A 23,777-nucleotide genomic window follows, 5' to 3' on the forward strand; every position below is an offset into this window, starting at 1 on the left:
CAAAAATTGATCTAACACAAATTACCGTACTGATAAATAAAAAAAAAAATGATTTCAAAATCAAAAATAACAAAATATCCTCAAGTTAAGAAAATTAAATCCTATGTTAAATAATTCAAACTTTGTGCCTGGAAGATAAGTATTATAATGGGTTAAAAACAACGCGACGTTCTACAAATGCACCTAAAGTAACAAATTCACCATGAGACGACAAGGCCCAACACCCGGAATCTACTGTCTGTGCAACCATTACTTGTAAGCACTGCGATACACGTTTAACACTTTTATTGTTTGTTCAGTATTATATAATGCTTATACATGCATTACCTAACTACATTATTCGAAATACAAGTTACTGGAATGATATCCATTATACTTAAATTAAATCAGTGTATAAAAAAAAATATAATAACATTAGTAATTTTATTTATGTTATTAGTTTATTACATAGAGTGTACCCGCTTCAATTGAATTCCCCTTGAAAACTCGATTTAATTACTTTAAAAGTAAACACGATTTGTAAGACAATAATTAAATACTGCCTGTATTGTGCCATTATATAGTATATTATTATTTATTGGGAACGTGCAACGAATCTCCGGCAAATGCTTAAAAATATTTCCAAAGCATCGCATCCACGATACACGATGACAAATTTGGATGGCTCAATGTCACGTGGAAAAAAACCACGTATCGGACCTGTCTATATTGTGGTAACCCTTTTGGTAGGTAACAGACCGAGTGACCATGAACAGAATCGGAGAATATTATAACCAGAACCTATTTTAACTGTCGATCATTTAACGTCGAATATATTTTATTGTCGTCTTTTGCCGATATTCTTGTGTTGTCTATAGCTAATTCCTGTTATAGACGTATCTTTGCCCGCAGATCTCTGTAATAATTTAATCGGGGCATACCAAAAAATTCCGTACCAAGCCGTCACACTTTGAAATTATATACTATTATTTTTACATCACACTTAATAGATTTGTCAACCGAATGTAGATTTTATAGTCCGGTGTCCTTTGTGATAATACTTTATTAGATATATATACATCGTGTTTTCATATTTTAAGACGCAGAAAATTAATATGTTTACTTCTCACCAACTCCTTCCCTACACCACCATATACACTCTTAACACGTCGTGGCATAAGACCATAACTTAACATATAAAACATATTCGATTGAAACGTTCAGTAGCTTAGAGGTAAGTTTAGTCAGCGCTATAAAATATCATTTCGCGTAATCGATATTATATGTAGAGCGTGGTGGTATAGCCATATAGGTATACCGACGACTGAGTACTTATTTGATCGAGTGTAAAACGAAACTAGTTTTTTATTTCTTTCGCCTCTGTAATTTTACTCGGTTTTTGGTCACACGCAATCCTCCGGTGCGCTGTCGGTGTATTTTTTTCCCCGACGTACGGTCATACGCGGAACAGGATAAGTGAAAATTAAAAAAAAAAAAAAAAAAAACTTTAAACAACAAATCCAGAATAATAATAATAATAAATACTTCTACTAACCCCGTGTAATGGCAGATTTGTATTCAATTTGAGAACTGCACGCGTGTGCGTGTGCGTGTAATGTATACCGTTGGTTATTATAAGCTCGCGAAAACGTCTGGTGTATTAGACCATATTGGTATCAAGGTCGTCGTCAGATGCGGTGCATATAAAACAGAGTGGTGCGGCCAAGATTTTGTCGTTGGAAAAAAAATAATCGGAGAGAATCCTTGTTATTGTTTACGTTTTTCTTTTGCACGACCAATTAGCGATGATTTCTTTAAAGCAGATTAATGAAAACGCGAGACTTCTATATAATATCGTTCGACGCGACAGTGCGATACACATTTTTTCTATAATCATTATCGCTGCAGCAGTATACATATACTAGCTATGGCGGGTAGATAACTGAAGAGATTTCGATCGAGTCGCATCCGATTGTTGTCCACAAGTCTAGACGTGCGTGAAACTTTATGATATCTTAACACTCTATATATGATTTATTGTGGACCGTAATATAAAGTCAACACGAGATTGAAGATCCCCTTTAAAAACAGGATTTTTCAAATTTAATGGTCTGTCATTATGTAGGTACATTATAATAATGGCAGGAATCTGGCCATATGTTCGAAAATCGAGTGTCATTAATGAATAAATAAATAATTTTAAAGTGGTATTACTACGTAATATTTAAATATCAACTACAATTAACATATCGAGTAATACTTATTGGAGTGTTGTTAATACTTTTTTATTTTTATTTGATGGTCCGTAATTCGAACGGGCTGATTATGTAAGTGAAGAATTGTATTTTTACTCAATATTATTGTTTTTGTCAATTAATAATAGGGACCCATCGATTTTGCATAACACTATTTCTAAACATTAAAAACGTGATGATAATACATACATACATACATACATACATACTACATACTATTACGTATATAAGTAAATGGTTTTAAATTGTAAGCAATTTTTGTAAATTAATATATTTTTGTATAACCTAAGTTAACCTTATTATACATTATTATATGTTATTATATTAACGTTTTAGCGGGTAAGAAACATTTTTGCAACAAAATAGTGTAATAAGATACACAGGCATTTTTTATAATAAATTATTTTTATGAGATTTCATTTTAGGACTCAACTTTACCACTTTTTAACGTTTGGTGTCTAATGATAGATATATGAAATTTGTGACCGAGCGAATCTCATACTAAAACAAACCATCAATCGCAGACTATCAGTAAATGTAAAATTACTGGACAAAAGATATTATAAGTACACTCAATTAATTATTGTTTTTGTGTATAAAATATAATAAGACAGAAATAATTACATCACTTGTCTAATAACAAATCGAGTGCTCTTACTTATCTTACTCCCATTTATGCCCCCAGCAATAATAATTATTGCAATAAGTTACTATTTTCATAGTCAGTTTGATTACAAAAAAAAAAGTATGAAATGCGATGAAATTATTGTAATTGGTTAATTTATTTTTTATGTTCGATAAACATTTTTTATCAAACATTAAATTATTAATTCAAAATTAGCAGTCGTTTGCTTGAAGTAGATAATCACTAATTATATTGTAATTTATTATGTAAAATTAAACAATACTATTTATACGATATATTAATTATTTTCCTGTTCACATTATAAAGTAATAAATAAATTAGTTCTGTAAAATACATAAAATGCTGCAAAATAAATTGCATAAATAGCCAAAGCTTTAAGATTTTTACTGAAGTATTAAAATATATTTTATTATATTAATAATTTGTAATGAAGTAGATTATAATGATACATAAAATATCCTTGAGCTAAAAATATCGGTACATATATTATTATAATTTATTGTACCATAATAATAGCTATGGTATTGGTAAATTATTTTAATACAACATGTTGATATACCAATCAATGTTTGTAATTATTTTTTTTCCTATATAATACTAGCGTAATTGTTTTAAATTTTGATTTCTGAATAAACTGACTCTAAACGATAACAATGTGTGATTACGTATTATTATTATTACTATTATTACTAATTTTATGTAACTATATAATTGTATGACTATGATTTTTGAGATCACTAATAATTGATAATATATTAACAATGCTGATTAATATTAATATTTTAAATCGAATTAAAAAAATTAAAATAAAACTGAACATACTTATTTAAATGTACCTAATATACTTAATATATTGGATATATAAATCATTTAAATAGTTCTGTTTACTTTTATTTTTTTATTAGATATATTAAAATAAATAGCTTAAAATTAGACAGTTATGAAGAATATTTTGAAAATAATAATTTACCTAATCGTATTATTTATATTTCTACGATTAATAATATTATAAGTTATAATAAAAAAATCTTTGAAAATAAATTGTTATTATTAGTTTGCTTATACACAATATCTCCAAAATTTGAACTTCTCACAAAAAAAAAAAAAAAATTATGTGGATTAACGCTCAACTTTTTTTTTTTAAATTCTAGTTAGAACAACTTATAAAATACTTTCTATTAATTTTTCAAGTATTTTTAGCTGAGTATAATAAACGTTGTCAACGTTTATAAAAAAAATCCAATGTCCATAAAATAGTCAAAATATTATGAAATTACTCTATGTTTAAAAATTGTTATTAAAAATATTTAATAAAAATTTCAAGTATTAATAGTAATTAATTTTCAAATTACTTATAAGTTATAACTAATTAAAAAAATCATTTTGTCAAAAAGATTATCGTTTTCTGTAATTTTTTTTTTTTTTTAGTTTTTCACAACTGTTAAGAAAAATACGGAAAATACTTTTTTTTCCTAAGTCCCCACTAGATCCAATTTACTACTAGAAACAATTTTAGAATTTAAATGTCGAATCATTTTTTCTTATATAAAATATTTCTTTAGATAACATATTACGTAATTGTTAAAAATCAATACATTTATCACTCCATTTAGAGTCTAGAATCATATTTAAGTTTATTTTGACCTTTCAAGTTGATTTTTGGTTCTAAATTATATAAGTAGTTATTAAATTATAAATATGGTCATACAATAACGTAACTTTAATATTTGATCATTGATTTTTCATAAATTGTATACCTCGAAATTGCGTAATTAAGTTATAAGTAAAACGTATTTTTGTGCTACCATGTTAATAAGTATATTTAAAGGATATAAATAGTGTAAGAGTGTGACTGTGCTTGTGTGACAAACATAAAATACGTCTAGTGCGTAGGAGAAAGATAATGTAAATAGCTAATTACAACTATAATATGTCTTATAATTCCAATATTACCACATGAATTCATCTTAACCCAGATATCATATTTGGTTATATTAGGTTATTAATAGGATACATTAAAAACTTGTAATACCTCTACAATGAATTAAATAATCTTATTTTATTGATATCAAATACAAAATAATATATAATAACAGAACTAATAAGTACCTAACTATTGTACACATGTTCAAAATTAGGAATAATTATTCAGATAATGAATATTTTAAATATAGCTCTTAAAGTCTTGATTATTTACAGTACATTAACATGTTTCGAAACATTAATTGTATCAAAAAATGTGTAAATTATTTAATCAAGAAATGTGCTAAATACGTTTATTTTAAATTTTAAACCCGCATACATCTATCATAAAACGGATTGATTTCACAATATACTAAAATAAATATGTGCGAAAAAAATTGCACGAAGTTTCTGTTTAACAATATGTAACGTGTTTACATAATATCATAATATATATATATATATATAGGTAGTTATTAACTTATACAATATTATGTTAACAACGATAACACGATTTGCGATTTCAATTCGGCAATTCCTTTATAACATCCTAATTAGTTGTTTTGCTTAAAAAATAAAAATCGACATCCGCATTGTCTCACGAATCGCAATATAATAGCCACTGACTTCTACACTACGCAAACTTCTAAATTGGTACCAATAACAAATTTTATTCCGCATGACTAAAAATTGTTGAGTTAGTAAAGAAGTTTAAATTGTAGCCTAAATGCGTAAAATTTCAGAGTACAGAAATAGCAACAAAAATATGATAACAATTTTATAAAAATCAATGGTCAAGTCAAATGGATAAACAGATAATATATTGTAAAAAAAAAATGTTTTCAGTGTATATCCACTATAAATATAGTTATACATTATAAAAAATATCTAAATAATGAATTTGTATCAAATTATTTTTAAATTAAAAAAAAGTCTTTATAAAATGTAAATTCTGGACCATTAATATGATCATTTAGAAACTAATTAGGATTTACCGCTAAATGATATATCATAAAACTAATATTATAACAACGATAACAACAACAACAACAACAACAACAACAACAATAACAATATACCTATAAATCTGTATAACTGGCACGTTAATTATTGTAACGTGCCTATTTATTATTATTATTATTATATGGCCGGGAAAACGGACGACGCACCCATATATATATATATATATCATACACATTATACGACTTCGATAACCACGCCGGTGCAGTTGCTCAATATATATGCACGCCGATCGTTCGACCGTGGATGAAACTTTTTAACCTCGTTTCACGCTTCGCTGGTACAAAGGATGTCCGTTATTCTTATCCCCCGCGCAGTTGATCGGCCATACACGCATGTGGATTAGGTGCATAGATAGGTAGGTAAGGTGGCACCTAAACACACGTCATATAGGTACGCGACAGTTTTGGTTTTGTTGAATTAAATTTTTTTTACCGTCCGGGCATTTTTCATTTTTAAATCGACCGACAACGAATAGGTATAAACCTGCGTATAATGCAGCCGAGCCCTCTCATCATGTAAAATGTAAAATATAATACAATACCTTGTAATAATAGCGATTATAATAATAGTGTCGCCATTTATATGTATTACGATATATTGTTCTACGGAACCTTAGACGACAATCTTGCGACAGATACTTATAATTTATAGGCACACCAATATTACGTCAATCTCTCTGATGCGCTCGTTCAATTAACTGCTAGTGCAGTGAACAATACAAAATTAAATTTTACGACCGGAAACCATATGAACACGGAGCAACAGAGGCTTTATACTTATTATGCGACAACAGTCTACATGTATTTTGTCGTCTTCGTTCCTCCGAACCCCGCTGTCACTTTACCACCGCGCCGAATACCTCGCACAGAAAAATACTTTTGAGGTGTTAGTTATTTGGAAGCACACTGTGTTCGATAATATCTAAACGCACGCCGCACGCATTTCAATTATTACAGAATCCTATGTGCAGTGTTATAAACATTAATGGAGTTACCGCAGGATCGTAATTATTAGAGTTCAATAAATGGTTGAACGTAAGACTTGCTGTACCGTAGAATTTTCGAAATCTCGTGAAAAACTATTGAAAATAAATGTTCCGTCTTAAGAACATTTGTTTTTAATCGTGTAAAATTTAAAACTTGCGAAATGGACTGTTAAAGTTCATCTTTCCTTTCTATTTAGGTACATCTTGAAAAAAAAACCTAATCTTTGTACCGCTGATTTTATTGTTTATACAGAATATTTACGATTTGTTGAATGATAGATGCTTAACTCAGTACTTATCTTTTGTATATCTTTTAATCATTTTTCTATCATATTAAAAAAGGAACAATAAATCTATTTATGTAGTTACAATTTCGATCTGATTAATAATACACGAATAACAAAATACGAATAATTTGATTGGGCAACACATAACACTATTAGTGATAAGTTTTATTGAGTAATATAAATCACTCTAGAAACCAGTAATTTAACTAAGTCGTTGGTTTTTATATTTTTTTTCTGTACATGCCCGTTTAAATATATGTTTAGATTAAAACGTTTTCCATACGAATAATTATTTCGTAATTATATGTTGTTTATTAAGTATTATAATTTTTGAACACACACAATTTATTTATATTTATGCGCTCGCATAAAAATGTATAAACCTAATGTAAATAATAAAATAAAATAATTTAAATATCAATAGTTACAATACCTACTAATCGTTTAATACCTGTGTAATAATAATAATTCTTTAGAAAAAATACTGATTTCAAATCTAAAATATACACTAAGAATTAAAGAACAATAGTGGGTGCTAAGCAAAATATTTATCTAACCATTTACTATTTTTACCCTCTAAAAAAATATAAATTTTACTTAATCGAATTTCCAAAAATTTAAAGGTAGTCCAGGTTTCATAGTCCGTCTATAATTTTACCGACATAGTATATAATATAAACGAAAATCGTGTGCCTATAGTCATATTTTTTGACACATGATTTTATTAAATATGAAAAGACGTGTATGAATAGCAATAAGAGAGATAAAATTAGATCGACCAAAACGGCAGTTATGATCTACATATTTAATTATTGAATTCAATCGCTTTTCAAGGACCACGCAATAATAATCAGTTGTGAATAAAGTTAAAGGTACTCGACAAAACTGCGGTATTCCGCATTATGGGAGAGAGAAAACCGGTTTCCAATTACAAATTGCTAAATAATTGTCGCATGCACAAATGGATGAGTTTATCAAACTGAGTTTAAATTTTCGATTAATAATATTATAACATTTATCTCATTAACTATTTATTTATTGGTTTGTCTCATTTGACACTATTAAATATAAACTTCAAAGACTACGCTGTGGCGGAACTACACACACAAAATAAAAGATATTACCCTGAAATATTATAATATTATACAAGTATATTGATGTAGGATTTTGTGTATTCCTAAAATGATTAAAGGATTAATCAAACTCATCACGATTGTTGTTTTCCAAGTACTTACAGTCAAGTTAAATGTTAGTTCGATTTCATACAAAGTGTCAAAGTATATAGTGAGTTCATCGCAGTACAGTCAATTTGAAGATATAAGTTACTCCTATTTAAATTTGATGCACAATTTTGACTATGGCTAAGATTTGTAAAATACACACAATGTATTATAAAAGTAGAAGTTAGTATTGAATAGTTGTAGTACTACACAGAATACACTGATTGAAGTAGTTTATAATGCCCACACGACGGAACACTATCTCATATAAAAATCGACGATATGACAGTTTTTCTATATTCAATGTAATAGGTATTTTTAATTTGTTAATGGTTTTTATAAATTTTTCATGAAAGTGACGAACATTGTAGATTTATTTCCATGCATTGATGTGCCGTTAGTTACCAGTCATCACGATTCGCACATAAAATACATCGATACAAAAAATGAACATACTACTTGTGTGTGGAATTCTTAGTTCTTAGTTCTTACATTTATTAATCGTCGCCGGTATTAAAATGACTTTATTTTATAATTGGTTTTATTATATTACCTATATAACACCTATATGAATTATCAATTTTATATTAAATTATAGGCAACAACTTTTTGTAAATGTTCAAATCGTTTTTCTTTTTTTTTTTTAAAGAACATTCTTTTAGGGTTTGTGAACATATCATATTTTAAACCACCTTATTATTAATAAACTTAAGTTTAAGCTGGGACCCCTAATAAATATTTATTTTTTTAGTTATTTAAAAGATTTTTGTTTTTGATTATTGTTATAAGTCCCAACAGTTCTTTCTTTGGTCCCGGATACAAAATTAACTCAATCTGGAAATAGTATTAGAAGTCAATAATATTATACTTATCGGTATAATAGCATTGAGCGTATGTTAATTATACGTTATATATAGCAAATTCAATACGCTCAATAAAAATCAACTTGGATTAATCCGACAGACTTTCCACGGTGGTGTGTAACCTATGTGTCGAAAATAATAGTATTACTAATAGAGGATGTAGACACATATTTTTCACCAATCAGCTGTGTTGACTTGTAGCGTACGCATTGCTTTATTCGAGAACAAACAATAGGCGTGTATTGTCTTTATTATGAGTGATATTAATATAATAATGTTTTTGACGTATTTTCGATCTTTCGGAGCACGTTACGCGCGGGCGACCACCGAAATCGTATTCTTTTTTAATTCGTTCTAACGGGTATCACTTACTCTCCCTCCCAACCAAATTCTACACGCGAATGCCCTTTTCTGCTGTCGTTTTGTTCTTGTGTGTCATGTAGAGGAAAACGTTGATTACATTACGCAGATATCTATAATGATATGTATAATAAAATATATCCGCGGGTACGCATGCGGTATATTTCGCGAACCAGATCACCTTGTTGCGGTGGTTAGGTACGGAATTTCAACGGACGCGATAATAACATAATACTAATAATAATAATAATGTCCGCCAATAACCGAACACGCTTATGTATAAATATTATTTTGTTCAGTGTCCAGCCGACTTACCGATTTATCTATACACGTATTATATGCACAACTATATGCATACAAACCTACTTTACAATGCACGAGGCTCGCGCGCGCGTGTTTTGTGTGCACGCGTTGTATAATATATTATTATTATTATTATTAATATTATGAATAATAATATAATAGATCGGCACGCAAAATGATAGTAATAATTATATCGCGCGGGTTAAATGCCACATTTGTTATATTATATTGTATTTTATAATACACCGCCACCGCCGGAATCGTCCTTGACACCACTGCCGGCGTCAACCGTGCAGGGGTCGTGGTCGCCACAATAATTTACTACTCGAACGCCGCCGCAGCTACACCATGTTCAATGATGAAATTCGTAAACACGTTAGATTTGATAGACGATAGGTATTTGTTGGCGAAAAACAATATAACGTTACAATATATTTCACCTACAAAAATAGTGTTGCGTTCGGTGTCCGTAGTAACTAGTAGGTACGTACCTATACGCATTTAAAACTAATCAGTGGCGTGTCGTGAACGTTTATCGTCTAAATAAATGAGCACTCGGCCGGAACTTCTAAAACGTTACAGCACTGCAATGCGTATATTATATTTTGGTTACCTATTGCTTTTAATCACTTTCGTTTGGAAGTATGTAGTGATGGCAAATGTGTAAAATAAACATTGAAATAATATATTACCTATGCCGCCGGATAATGTATACGCAATATTGGATATAAATATAAAACATTATAAAATATAAGAAGAAATAGACTGAGAATTTATCTATGTGTTGTTTTGATGGTGGTGTTAGGAAAATTTATAAGGAAGTGGGGTAAAAACATAGAAAAAAACGTGAAATTTTCGAGCAAAGAGTTGTGATAGTGTTTTAAATAATTGAAATAAAAACGAAGACTATACAGACAAATCTCATATAACAGAAAATGTAAATGATTTAAATACTTAAACAGTTCAGTTGTACATTTTTAAAATAAGCACAAATTTATATTATAAAAATAGGAAGTTTAATTTCAGACAATTTTAGAGAAATATTTTCTAAACGTGATTTTATATATTATAGCTGTTTTTGAAAAAGATGTCATTACATTTTTTTGTGGGTCATTACACTTTTACAAATAGACCACAATAGCAGATTCATATCTTGTTACAGTTTCAATTTTATGCTGTGAAATCTTAGATTGAAGTATCACTTAACTTAAAAGTAAAATTTAATTTGTGTATAATTATGTATTGTAAAAATTCAATGGTGAAACTCAGATAAAGTTTTTATCTTTAAATTTGACATTTGACGAATTACTTCAATATTTAAGCTAATAAGTAACAACACAAATTTGGAACTTATAAAACGTAAATACAAGTACAACTTTCTCTAAAAATTTACAATTTTATAATGGTCATAATTAAAATACTCTAAAATTTTCGAATTTTCCATGATAATATTCTTATTTTATAAACTTTTTAGAAAATCTATTCTCTTAAGTATCAAAAAAAAAAAAATAAATAAATAAATAAATAAATAATAGTAAATAGGTTCTAAAATGTTCTATATTGTTAAATTGCTTTATGCATTAATAAGGCACATGAGGTAAAACGTTGACTTCAGAAAAAAAACTCTCGAGCTGGTCTCTTTTGTCTATAATATACTTTATAGAGGTATACATATATTGACTTTATTGAAGGTATATAATATTGACTTTATGGAAATGACTGTACCGCCGACGCAGTCGTATATAACCCGAGGGTGCCGCGTATTATTCTGCTGCGGTCGTTTATACCTATGTATCAATATCCATTACGCGCGTGTGCGCTGTACAGAGCGATCGTATTTTCAAATCGGTTTGCACCAATGTCCGTGAAGATTTTCGATAAGTTTCATTCGGTCGTCTCGTAGAAGTGTAATAATATTTATACACTTTTACCGTTTTCAAACTGTAGCCGTATTCTTTTATTTCGCATCCTTATAAGTTAAATATTAAAATTAAGAAAAAAATAGTCAAACATCTACATTATATATATAAGGATAACATATAATACAATCTTTGCCGAAGAAATAAACTTCGATAAAAACCTAAACATGTATAATATTATTTTATAATATATATTTGAAGGTTTGAGCATACATAAATGTATAATATTTTTTTTTATACTCTACATTAGAGTCATATTTCTCATTCCTACTGCACAGTAGTTTATAAGTTATAACTATTAATGAAATATAATTATCTTGTTTGCACATAGAATTTCTATTATTCATTTAATTAAACAAAGATTTATTATTTTATTAAAAAAAAAAAAAAAAACAACATAATATTCCCTTTTATATTTTAATCTGTACGTTTTTGTTTAGTTCATCAATTATTAATGTGTTATAAATGCATAGTTATGCGTGTTACTTTACACGCTTTTATCGTCGGTTCAACATTCAACGCGTAATTCTACTGCAACGGGTTCAAAATATATAATTAAAACACCGTGAACCTAAAAAAATCTTTTTTTCAAAAATTTGATGAAAACGTTTTGTACAGAGAAACATTAATTTTTAATTACCACTGAACAAAAATGTAACAATCAAAATTAAATCAAACAAAAAAAAATAAAAAATAATTTGCATAAAATGTGCCGAAGGTAAAAACAAAACGAACTCTCTGTACATATTATGTATAGGTATGTAGGCACACTTCCGGAAACGGAGCGCCGCGTGCGGTAGTTGGTGCTCAGATCGTGTTCCGCGAGTGTAGTTATATATTATTACTATTATTATTTACTGTATAGACAACCATGACTGTACCTATAATAGCTGGTGTAATAATATTATGTATATAGGCACGCGAATTCTTTGTGTTGCAGCCATCGTACGAGCCTTACAAATTCCATCACGTTTTCTATCGATATATAGTTTTTAAGTAAACTAACTCATAGTTCGCGGGTGAGTGCAAACCGTTTGCTGATAGATATATCTGCGAGGATCTGCAAGAATACATAGGTACTACCTGAAACGAATTTATATAGGTCACGAAAAGGTTATTGAATTTCATACCATGACAAGACATACACAGGAATTTTTACAACAAATTTACAGTTCTATTAATGATTATTAATTTTTACCTATATATAAACTCAAATTCGTTAAAGCAAAATTTAATTTTTACGTCAGAAAATGATAACATTTCTTTAATTTAGTTTTAAAAAATCACCAAATACTATATTAATAGATTAATAATTTTGTAATCGATAAATTATTTGTTGTCATTATGTTATGCTTCAATAAGAACTCCATAATTAACCATAAGAAATTAGAAACTTATTTTATAATACAATAGAAAGCTAAAAAACAAAATTTTAATGTATTTACATTAATATATATTTGTTTTTAACTTTAACTAAATAAAGATTTTTTTTATTCATTTTATTTATAGCACATTACATATTTTGTCATTATTACAATTAGGTATTATTATTATACATTTTATTTATAGAACATTATTATGTTTCGTCAGTATAACATTAAATTATTACAAATTTAAAATTCTAGGGAGGGGGGGAAGTGTGCCCCGTCTTGCCCCCTTTCTAGGGACGCCCATGAACTTTACTATTAGTATAATACGTGGTAGGTTGAATTAAATTTTACCAAAAAAGTCGTATTTATTTTATTATTAATCATTATATAATATTACAATTTACAAGTACATTATTATTTATTTTATAGTATTATACATTATTATTTATTAACTTTTGGGTCAATACAAACTTGCCGTAGATCGGTGATAACATTTGGTGTGATTTAAATATAAATATTGAAATTGGTATATTTTCGTGAATTTAAGAAGCTGTATCAATATTTAAACTGAAAATGCATAAAAGAGCCTGTGTATTTGTAATATTTTTAAATTCTTATAAGAACAACTTACGTGAAGTCTTGTAATAACTTTAGATATGACATATATATATTAAACATTGCATGGATTTTAAATTACAAAATAACTCAATTTTGACGACTATTTTTGTCAAAATTCTAACTTTAAACTTTAAATTAATAGATTTTTATTCAATTTTTTTCTTAGCATTAATCATTTATGAGAAACCTTGTTTTACATTTTCAAATTTGTTGACCAGACATGAATATTTTATAGATATTTCCAGAAATAAAAATGAAATTCCTTTAAATAGCTCAAAAAGAATCAAAATGTTTGATTTGGAACAAAATAAATTTAATTTGAAATTTTCCGTTTTTCTTTAATTTGTATAATTGTATAATCAATATATTTATCGCTCAGTCAGAATTATTTAAGATATTATAATTATTGATATAGATATATAAAATTCTTGTACAATAATTTTGTTTTGCACTCCATTTCTTTTCAATTACCTACTCACTTTTTTATTGTAATAAAAACCGTATACGAAATACGAATATTTCTTATTATTTTCAATTGGAATGAATTATACTAATTAATCCGATTAGATGTGTTGTCGATGGTCATTTATTGCCCACGGCACACTGAAAATGTTATCGTTCTAAACTCGTTTGTTTGTCATTTTATAATTCTTCGAACAGTTTTATTTTTTTACAACAGACAAATTAAAATGCCATCAGACAAACCTTATGCGAGTCTTTCGATAAAATGTTGCGTCTGCGGTATTTAACGCTCTACTAGACACAATGATATTTTTAAAAGCGATGTTTACTCATAGTAGTCGCACAGACAGTGGTCATTATGAACGATACGATAGGTAGATATTACTGTGACGATAATATATAAACGATATTAATAAATAATAATATATAGATGTGATTATGTTTTAGATCTATCGCTGGGGTGTCCATTTTCGAGCTATGGACATACATTTTCAACAGTGCTCTTACGAACTTAATTAATATAAAATGATTATGTTGCCAGTCATTTGTCTTCAACACTCATTGGCCGTGAGTGTGTCTCGACTGTCGATAAATATACATATTATACATATTATAGATAGATAGACGGTTAATCGAGGATAAATTTAAATTGGGTCATATCATGATTTATGTAAGAAATGATAAATAAATAGTAACTAGAATTGAACAACGATAATATTGTGTGAGCGTTATTATTATTGCAGTAATATGAATAAAAAACTTTAATTTATTTAAATTCTTACTTATATTGTTCTAAATTGCATACTCATAAATAATTACAAACCTTTATATATACAACGACAATAATTTAAACAATTATTTCAAAATTATTTAAATAAGATTTACAATTATGCAGTAATATCCTTTCTCTAATACGCTAACAATTGGTTTCACTGAATAATAATAAGAGTTCATGTGTTGTAGCTTTATAAAAATATACTTTAAAATAAAGCATGAACTGTAATAAAAATAGCGTTTGTGCATAATACGTAGAATATTTCTGGGGGTAATCAATTATTTAAAAAAATTAACTAAAATAATATATTATAGTATACGTAAAATCCACGTCGTTGAAATATGAGTATTAATTTTCACGTCATTTCTTACAATACTATTGTTATAATGACTTAAAAAACCAATTCTCGAAGAAAATCGATCGTACCAAGTAAGATACGGATTCTCATTAACTCGATAAAACAATTCTTCCCGACTTGTCCAAAAATGGGCAAGTCCACAGTAATTCTCATCGTTTTCTGAGAAATTAGATCACATTCGTACAACTTATATTCGTTATCACATCTATACATCTTACATTTTATTATTATTGTATTTATGAACATTCCGTGATGGGACTCACGCGCACTGGTTGCATGGCAAGTGATAATAATGCCTGTGGCATAGTTTGGTCTTAAAATCGATAAGACTTAATAAATTCGTTTTATTTTAAATTCTTCGTGACCGTTAAGAATCGGTTGTCTCCATTCGATCCATTACACGGCGTACTAGTTACTACATGGGCACACTTATAAGGTCAAAATTTTGAAGAGGTGGCGTAGGTAGATCTAATCTAGTAAAAAAAGTAATGTATCCAATGTATAATTTACTTATATAGACAGCAATAAAATAATAAAAAAAAAATTGGAAAGAACAAACCCGTACCAACGACGTTTTAGTTTGAAGGTAAATTTAAACACGTCGCCTAAACAATTCTACGTTCTAGAGCAGAAATTTAATTTTCATACTCGTAATATGAAGTATACCTACCAGAACCACGAGGTGGCAACATCCTATTGACGAGAGCAGTCGATTTGAATTTTTTTGAATTCTATCAGTTCATTTTTATAATTTATCTACGTCGATTTTCAGATGGTGTTGGTTATGGTAAGTTTGAAACGTTGACACCGAGGCAACAACAATAATTTTTAATCATTTCGGCGGTATCCAAACTGTTTTGTAACGTCTGATCGGTTTGAAAATCATAACTTTTGTACTAGGTGATAGTGATGCTTATCGGTTATTATCTAATAATGATTTCAAACCGTTTTATTATTTCGAACCGATTTACAAACAAACCACAAATATTGCTTAAAAAAACGGTAACTGATTTTAAATGTGATCATCAAATTATTGTCGGCAATTCGGGCAATTAATATTGTTCGACACTCACTGAAAAATGATAATAGTTATTTATTTTTTATTTATGTATGTCTGTGTTATTCATTACCAAAAAATTTTTATTAAAATTCGTAATCTGCAAATATTGCAAACTCTGTATTTTTTTTTTTTTTTTTATTATAAATTTTAACTATCGATAAAACTAATACTGTTTATTATTTATGCAATATGAATAATCAATTAAAATCGTGTTAATCAATGGAATATAGTATAAATTATCCATAAAAGATCAAAAGTATATTTAGGTTAGGCCTCCTAAATCGATTTAAACTTTTTACTATTTACGTGCAAACACGATTTCTTACAAAACTCTTGAGTTTCAAACCGTTTAATTGGCTTCGCAATATATATACACATATATAAACACATAATTCACCCGATGAATGTTTTCGAGATTATTTCGTTATTATGTTTTATGAAGCCATCGTGGTTCAAACGTATTTCGATTATAACGTGTTATTACCAGGAATTACCCACAGCAAAATCGATCGGCATTTGTCACGACCAATGTAACAACAGAATGTTTTTACTCGTTAGCGCAGGTGATCTGGTTTAACTTTGTCGCTTTACGCATGCTACGTAAATCGCTTCGCGTCAACAAAACACAAGTACCTAATAACGACGGTGATGATGATAATAATAATAATAGTAATAAAAAGAATATAAGGCAAGTACGTGCAAAATCGATGAAACGTCCATCATCATACCTAACTGGTCCAATTAGGTCGACAACCATGTCGCGGCTGCTTCGCGCGGTTGTTATGTCATTGTCCGTAATTTTCACCGACTGTTTAATAACGAATCACGACGATAATAATAACAACAATAATTGTAATAATTGCAGTTGTCTAAGCTTTCTTTTATCCGACACACCGTTTGCGCATTAAACGCATGGGTAATAATTTATACTATTTATAGGCATCACAATCATATTATTATCTATATTTGTGTTATTAGGTATAATAATTTATCGATTATGAAAAAGAGCAAGTTTTGAAAGTTAACTCAATTTTATTATAAACATTAAAATTATTTTTGTTCACCGTGTGATTTATTTAAATATTAGAAAAATATTCTTTCGCATCTAATAATATTAAGTTAATGTTGTTAATAACAACGACATAAAGTGAATAGATAAAAAATACTATAAAAGCGAGAAATACATCTCGAAACTCGTCCAACGTAGGTAATAAATCTAAATAGTTTTTTCTGTTAACTACTATAAGCAATCAAGTGTTTTAATAAATTTACAAAATTATCTTGAGACATCGATACAGAAAAAAAAATGAAGATAAAAATGACTTAGCTTATTTTTTTGATAATAAGAACTTGTCGTATTTATAACAGTTATGGCCAACTATAATATTATACTTAACTAATTATTACAATATTTGGAAAAAATCCAAGAACAAAATATCCTATACTTAAATATTCAAATCAATACAACCAAGGTTGAAAATAGGATAAAAAATCAGGGTTAAAAAAAATCAATATATAAGACAAAATATCCGATTAAATAAAAATGAAAATACTTAATCTATTTAAAAAAGTATAATAATAATAATTACTAGGTATAGTATAACTTTTATACATTATAAATAATACGTGTTTAATCTAAAATAAATAAAAACATTCAATTTGTTAATGATTTAGTGATTACTATAGTATCGATAATAATAATAATTAATAAATTATAAATTATAATATGTTGTAAATAATTTCTAATAAATAAAACAAATACAATAGTATTTTAAGGGTTTAAAATTTACGAAGAATAAACAATAAGTTTAGCTATTGGTATTACGTTTTCGGGATTCATATTAAAACTATATAAGCCAACAATCTTATCGATGTTCATATGCGTTTCGTTAATACCAATATTGTAATTATTATATCATAGATGTAAAAGTGTAGTATTTACTAATAATAATTGATTATATTAGTTGTTATAATTAGTTTATTGATGATTATTACAATAATAGGTACGTTTAAAAAGTGTATACCTATTTAATTTCGATTCATCTTATTTATTTAGTTACCTGTCATGGAATTATTTAAAATTATTATACATAAATTAAAATAATAAAATATATTTTTATCCAATCTATTGGCTTTTACGCTGAATAAGAAGAATCTTACTAGATATTAGAATAACGATGTAGATATTTTGACCAGGATTATGTATTAGTACTATTATTATTATTTATTATTTATTATTATTACTATTATACTATTATTAGTAGAAAAACGCCTCTAACGTGTAAGAACCAATATTTAATTTAAAACATCAGGATTAATATTATGTCAATGATGTCACCGACCTTGAGTTTAAATTGGACCGGGGACCCCTTATTTTGTATACTTTGATGTTTATGGAAGTTTCTCGTTATCTATACATAAAATTGCACATCTCTACAAATACTCTATATTTATGATATAATTGATAGTAATAGTTATTTAATTTTTTTTTTTTTTTTTTACAAGTTATGTTTGTGTTTTGAACTTTTATAGTAATATAATAATATAGTCATTCATAATTTGTTAATTGAATTGTATATATTAAGAATATTTAAAAAAAATACAATTCCATTGTTATTTACTTTCTCTCAGTAATAATTGTATTTAAAACTAGGATATAGTTATTGTACATTAAATTTTAATTCGCATAATTGCACATAATAATTGAATATTACAAACAACAAATATTACATTTATATTTTATACCTATTATACAGAAAGTTATCCTGAATTTATTGTAGCCAATAACCATGTATGATGAATGTATTAGAAGGTAATAAGTATGCATTAAATGTGTATATCAAAATTTAAATAAGTAATTATATTTATTGGAAAAATAAAATATAATAAAATATTTTATTTTGTCTTTGGCTATTTAAATTAATTAATTAGTATGTATAAAATTTTACTAACCATTTAAAATCAATCCAATACCTGATCCTCGTGTTAGTGTAGAAAAATCGAATATCTCTTGACACTAAATAATTTGTATTTTATATTTTATTTCATATTTATTGTAATAAACTTAGTGTCTTAGTTATGAAATATTTATTTTTTTTTTTTTATGCACACCAGTGCAGCTTATGCAATCTTAATTTACACGAATATCCTGGTTACGTTTGAAAACTAAAATAATAAATAGGTACATACAGAATTACAGCATGCACCTATAGTATTTGCAGTATAAAATTATATAGATTTAAATAGAGGTTTCTCGTAGCGTTTTTAAAATTGTATTTATTTCATAACCGCTATTTACTAAACTTACTTACATTGTTCGCCAATTATGCTAATAATTTCGAAAAGGATTAGTATTACTAAATTGAATATCTGTAATAACTAGTTTCTACTCTGTAAGTTTTAATCAACAAAATATTTTTAAGTATTTGAAACACATTTGATTTATATTCAGGGCCGTCGTTCACGAGTGTTAAGATATACTTTCAAACATAATACATATTTTAATAAGTTATCATATACATATTCAAATAAAATACATAAATGAACCATATAATATATAATGTCGAAAGAAAAAACAAACTTTCACACCACGAATGTGCCAAAATCATAATCGTTATGCATAATTTTAGACACTATCTATACATTTTTGTGTTTGATGTGTACTGTACTCCTACACACAATAAAAATAATATTATAATATATATTCAAATCGTGTGTTGTGTGTAGTGTCATTATTGGGTTGGATTCACAATAGTATTTTAAAGTATACCTAAGCAAATACGCATCAGAAGAGAGTTCACTAAATCTATACGTTTTTCTTTTTAAAAAAAATATTGTAAATTCTATAAATAAAAAACATGCTGTGTAATATACGTCGTATGATTAAAAAATATTTTGTTAATTGATTTTATAACTATTAATTTGTATAGCTTTTAAACACTTATATCTGATATGGGTTCATAATTATGATTATTGATTACATAAATGTAAGTCTCAATTAATATTTTTGTATCTCAGATTTTCAGGAATCATAAATGATATTACATACACGTTTATTCATTAAAAAAAATAGGTTTGGTATGCACAATCCGTGTCATAAAATATTAAAATGATTTGGTACGATTCAAACTATTATAAAATCTTTGGCTTATCGAATTTGTGGAGTATTTAATTTATATTATAACGTATATAAGTGCATATTTTGTGTTTATCCACCCTACTCAATTTTTATTCTTACGATATACTTACCCATATGATTTATTACTATATGAAGTGTGCATCATTACAATTATTAACTGAACTGATTTCCGTCTGATTTTTGTCGCAGGATGACTGGCAAGTGTGGCAGGATACTATATCCTGGTTGGGAAACCCAACGGGTCCGCAGGCCTCACCGGTTTACATGTGTGGATCAGGAACTGTCCCCGGATTAGTCCCGTCAACAGACAGCCACCGGCGAGGTTACTCGATGGTACCCGACGTCGACAACCATCCGCTTGATGATGCTCAGCACCATCAGCATCAGCCACCACCTCAAGACCCTGTAGGTTACGGAACCGAAGAGTTTATAGACCTGGACATGTTAATCAACTACGTGGCCGACCAGCACAGTGGTTCCAATGACCCCGTACCACCCGACGCCATGATGACAACTTATGCCACGGACAAATCATACTACAGCAGGTACTTTATAATTATAAATTATAATATTAATACCACAAATAAATGTTTAGTATTGTAGGTAAAAATTTTTCTACAGCTTAAATATATTCGAATAAAAACTAACATGTAATTGACATTTATACGATCGATTTTAATAACGGAGACTTAGACTAAGATTAGATTACCTATTTAAATTTAATAAATTATCTTGCATATTTGATAATGATAGTATCAAATTAATGATCGATGGAGACCAAATAATTTTGTTTTTTTTCGCAAAAATTAAATACTCATCACAAAATTAAAATTTAGTGACGAAACCAAAACTTAATAAAAGTGTATAAAAATTAAGTACTCTGTGTATATGATTTTAGACCTTTAAATATGCCGTAAAAAGTACTTTAAGTACCTATTAAAACCATATTATTAGGTATTGTTATTAAATCGCTAGATTATTGTCTGAAGAAAACAATAGTTACGCTGCCTGAAATGCGTAGAGTTGATAAATCCAAATAAAAAAAAGACATAATATTATGTATCTAGATTATATTTATCGTTACATTGTAAGATCTTGCAGGTTTGGTCAACATGTTTTTTCTAATCGAGTTTGCACTACTATAATAGCCAGTGTGGTATTTCTTTCACAATGTGCTTCTCCCTCAGCTAACATACTTAACAACGTACATAATATTGTACTCTTTCTTATATGGCTGACAATTTATTTTATTTTATTCAACGGAATGCATATCATATATATTTTTTGAATAAGTTCCTATAATGTGTAGATATACTAAATATGAACACTAAACCCGACACTAGTAATGGCAGTATATTACTATGTAATATTATTTACTATATAGGCATTAGACACTGACAAGAATTATTAAATAATTTTATTAGATACATTTTATCTGCAATTGCCTTTAATTACAATTACACAATAATAGTTATCATGAATCATATAATATGGTGTACTATCTAGATTTTAGAATATATTATTATGACATAATTTTTGTGTGAAATTTTCATATTTTTCAAATAATTTACTCAATATAATATGATGTATGTACTCACATATTTAAACGAAAAGCATCAATTATAATCGACATTTGTAATGTTATGCTTATTTTTTGCAACCATCCTCAAAAACTTTTTTTAATTTAGATTGTAGTTTACGTCAATAGAAATAATTATGATTGTAATACTGCCTTTGTGCTGCATAAAAAATTATAAAATTCGTTAAGTTTTTACTATTAGACATAAGATTTACAGAACTAAATCATATAGTATAATTATTTTAATTAGAACAAATTTTTCCATGTCGTGCGTGTATATTATATTGATTATTTAAATAACTATAAAATCATCCAGAATTTAAAATCTATATACACTATATACACTATTTATTACGAGCTCATAAAATTGTTATATATTTCTAACGCGTGAATATCCTTCTCCCTACCTCTCATCTGTGGACACACACAAGCACGCTGATTCTATACAACATTGTCATCGTCAAACATATTCACCGAGAATTAAAAATAAACAAACGGTTTGCATGTTGTGCGATTACAATATTTTTCACTCCGAAGAGATTTACAGTGGCGCAGCGAAGTGGAAATCCGAAAACGGTCACATATTGTACCTACATTAGTTAACATCACAAATAGTAATAATAATATTTGATACCTTGTTTTTTCTAAGCGCTATAATATGTTTTTCAAGGCGTGTCAGGCGGGCAAGGTGCAGCGACGGACACCGCTAACAAACTACCACAGCCGGTGGACAACGGTCCCACGCGCGTGTACGATAAAGTTATTATATTATTATATGCATAAGGTGCGTGGGTGAACAGTCGCAGAACTAATGGAATATTATTCGCGATTGTATAATTTGATCATCTATCTCTGAACCTGACGACGGTGCCGATGTTATTAAGACGATTACTATTCGTGTTATTATTGATTATTATTCTATTTGATATTTTAGTAGGTAATTGATTACAACGGTCTTTTCGATATTAAATCACTGATGCTTAACGATTTTTTTCAAAATTATTTCCGAAATCAGTTTTTTGACGGGTTTTAATTCACACACATATGGGTTGCAAGAGGTTAAAGTATTTTCTGCGAAAACTTTGGTGATTTGGGAAAATACAAAATGTATGATTTTCAAATACCTCTATAGTTCGACAACAGTGAAATTGTTGCATTTGGATTTTTGTTTTCCTAATGTAATAATAGTCAGAACTGTATTTAAAAATTATGCATAAATACGCTCGGGTGTAAAAACGTAGGACAAATCGATTAAATACTTCTTAGTCGATAAAAATGAGTTTATTATCTAATTTTATATTTTATACATTGTAACGTTTTAATGTTAGAAAAAAATAAAATAAAAATTGCAAGACTTTTTACCTTTGGTCAGTTACTAAAAATGTCTTTGCCTATGTCAACTGGTCATAATATAAAATAAACTATTAGTACATAAAACGAAATTGTTTTGATTTCATTGGCAGCTTTTTAATTACCAGCATTTTTTTTTTTAATATTTATAATAATTAATAGACAATAACTAATACATTTCAAAAATATCGAAATATTTGAACAATGAAAACAACAACAAAATGCTTTTGAAAAATTGTCGAGTCCAATTATGTCCTTCATAGTA

The 23,777-nt window shown here is 27.8% G+C and overlaps 1 pseudogene; it reads left to right on the forward strand.

The window, feature by feature from the left end:
- LOC112602387 overlaps positions 1–23,777 on the forward strand; it is an 81,722-nt pseudogene that overhangs the window by 39,832 nt on the left and 18,113 nt on the right.

This window comes from Melanaphis sacchari, unplaced genomic scaffold (assembly GCF_002803265.2).
Source record: "Melanaphis sacchari strain LSU unplaced genomic scaffold, SCAv2.0 Contig87_pilon_pilon, whole genome shotgun sequence".
Classification (NCBI taxonomy): Eukaryota; Metazoa; Arthropoda; class Insecta; order Hemiptera; family Aphididae; genus Melanaphis; species Melanaphis sacchari.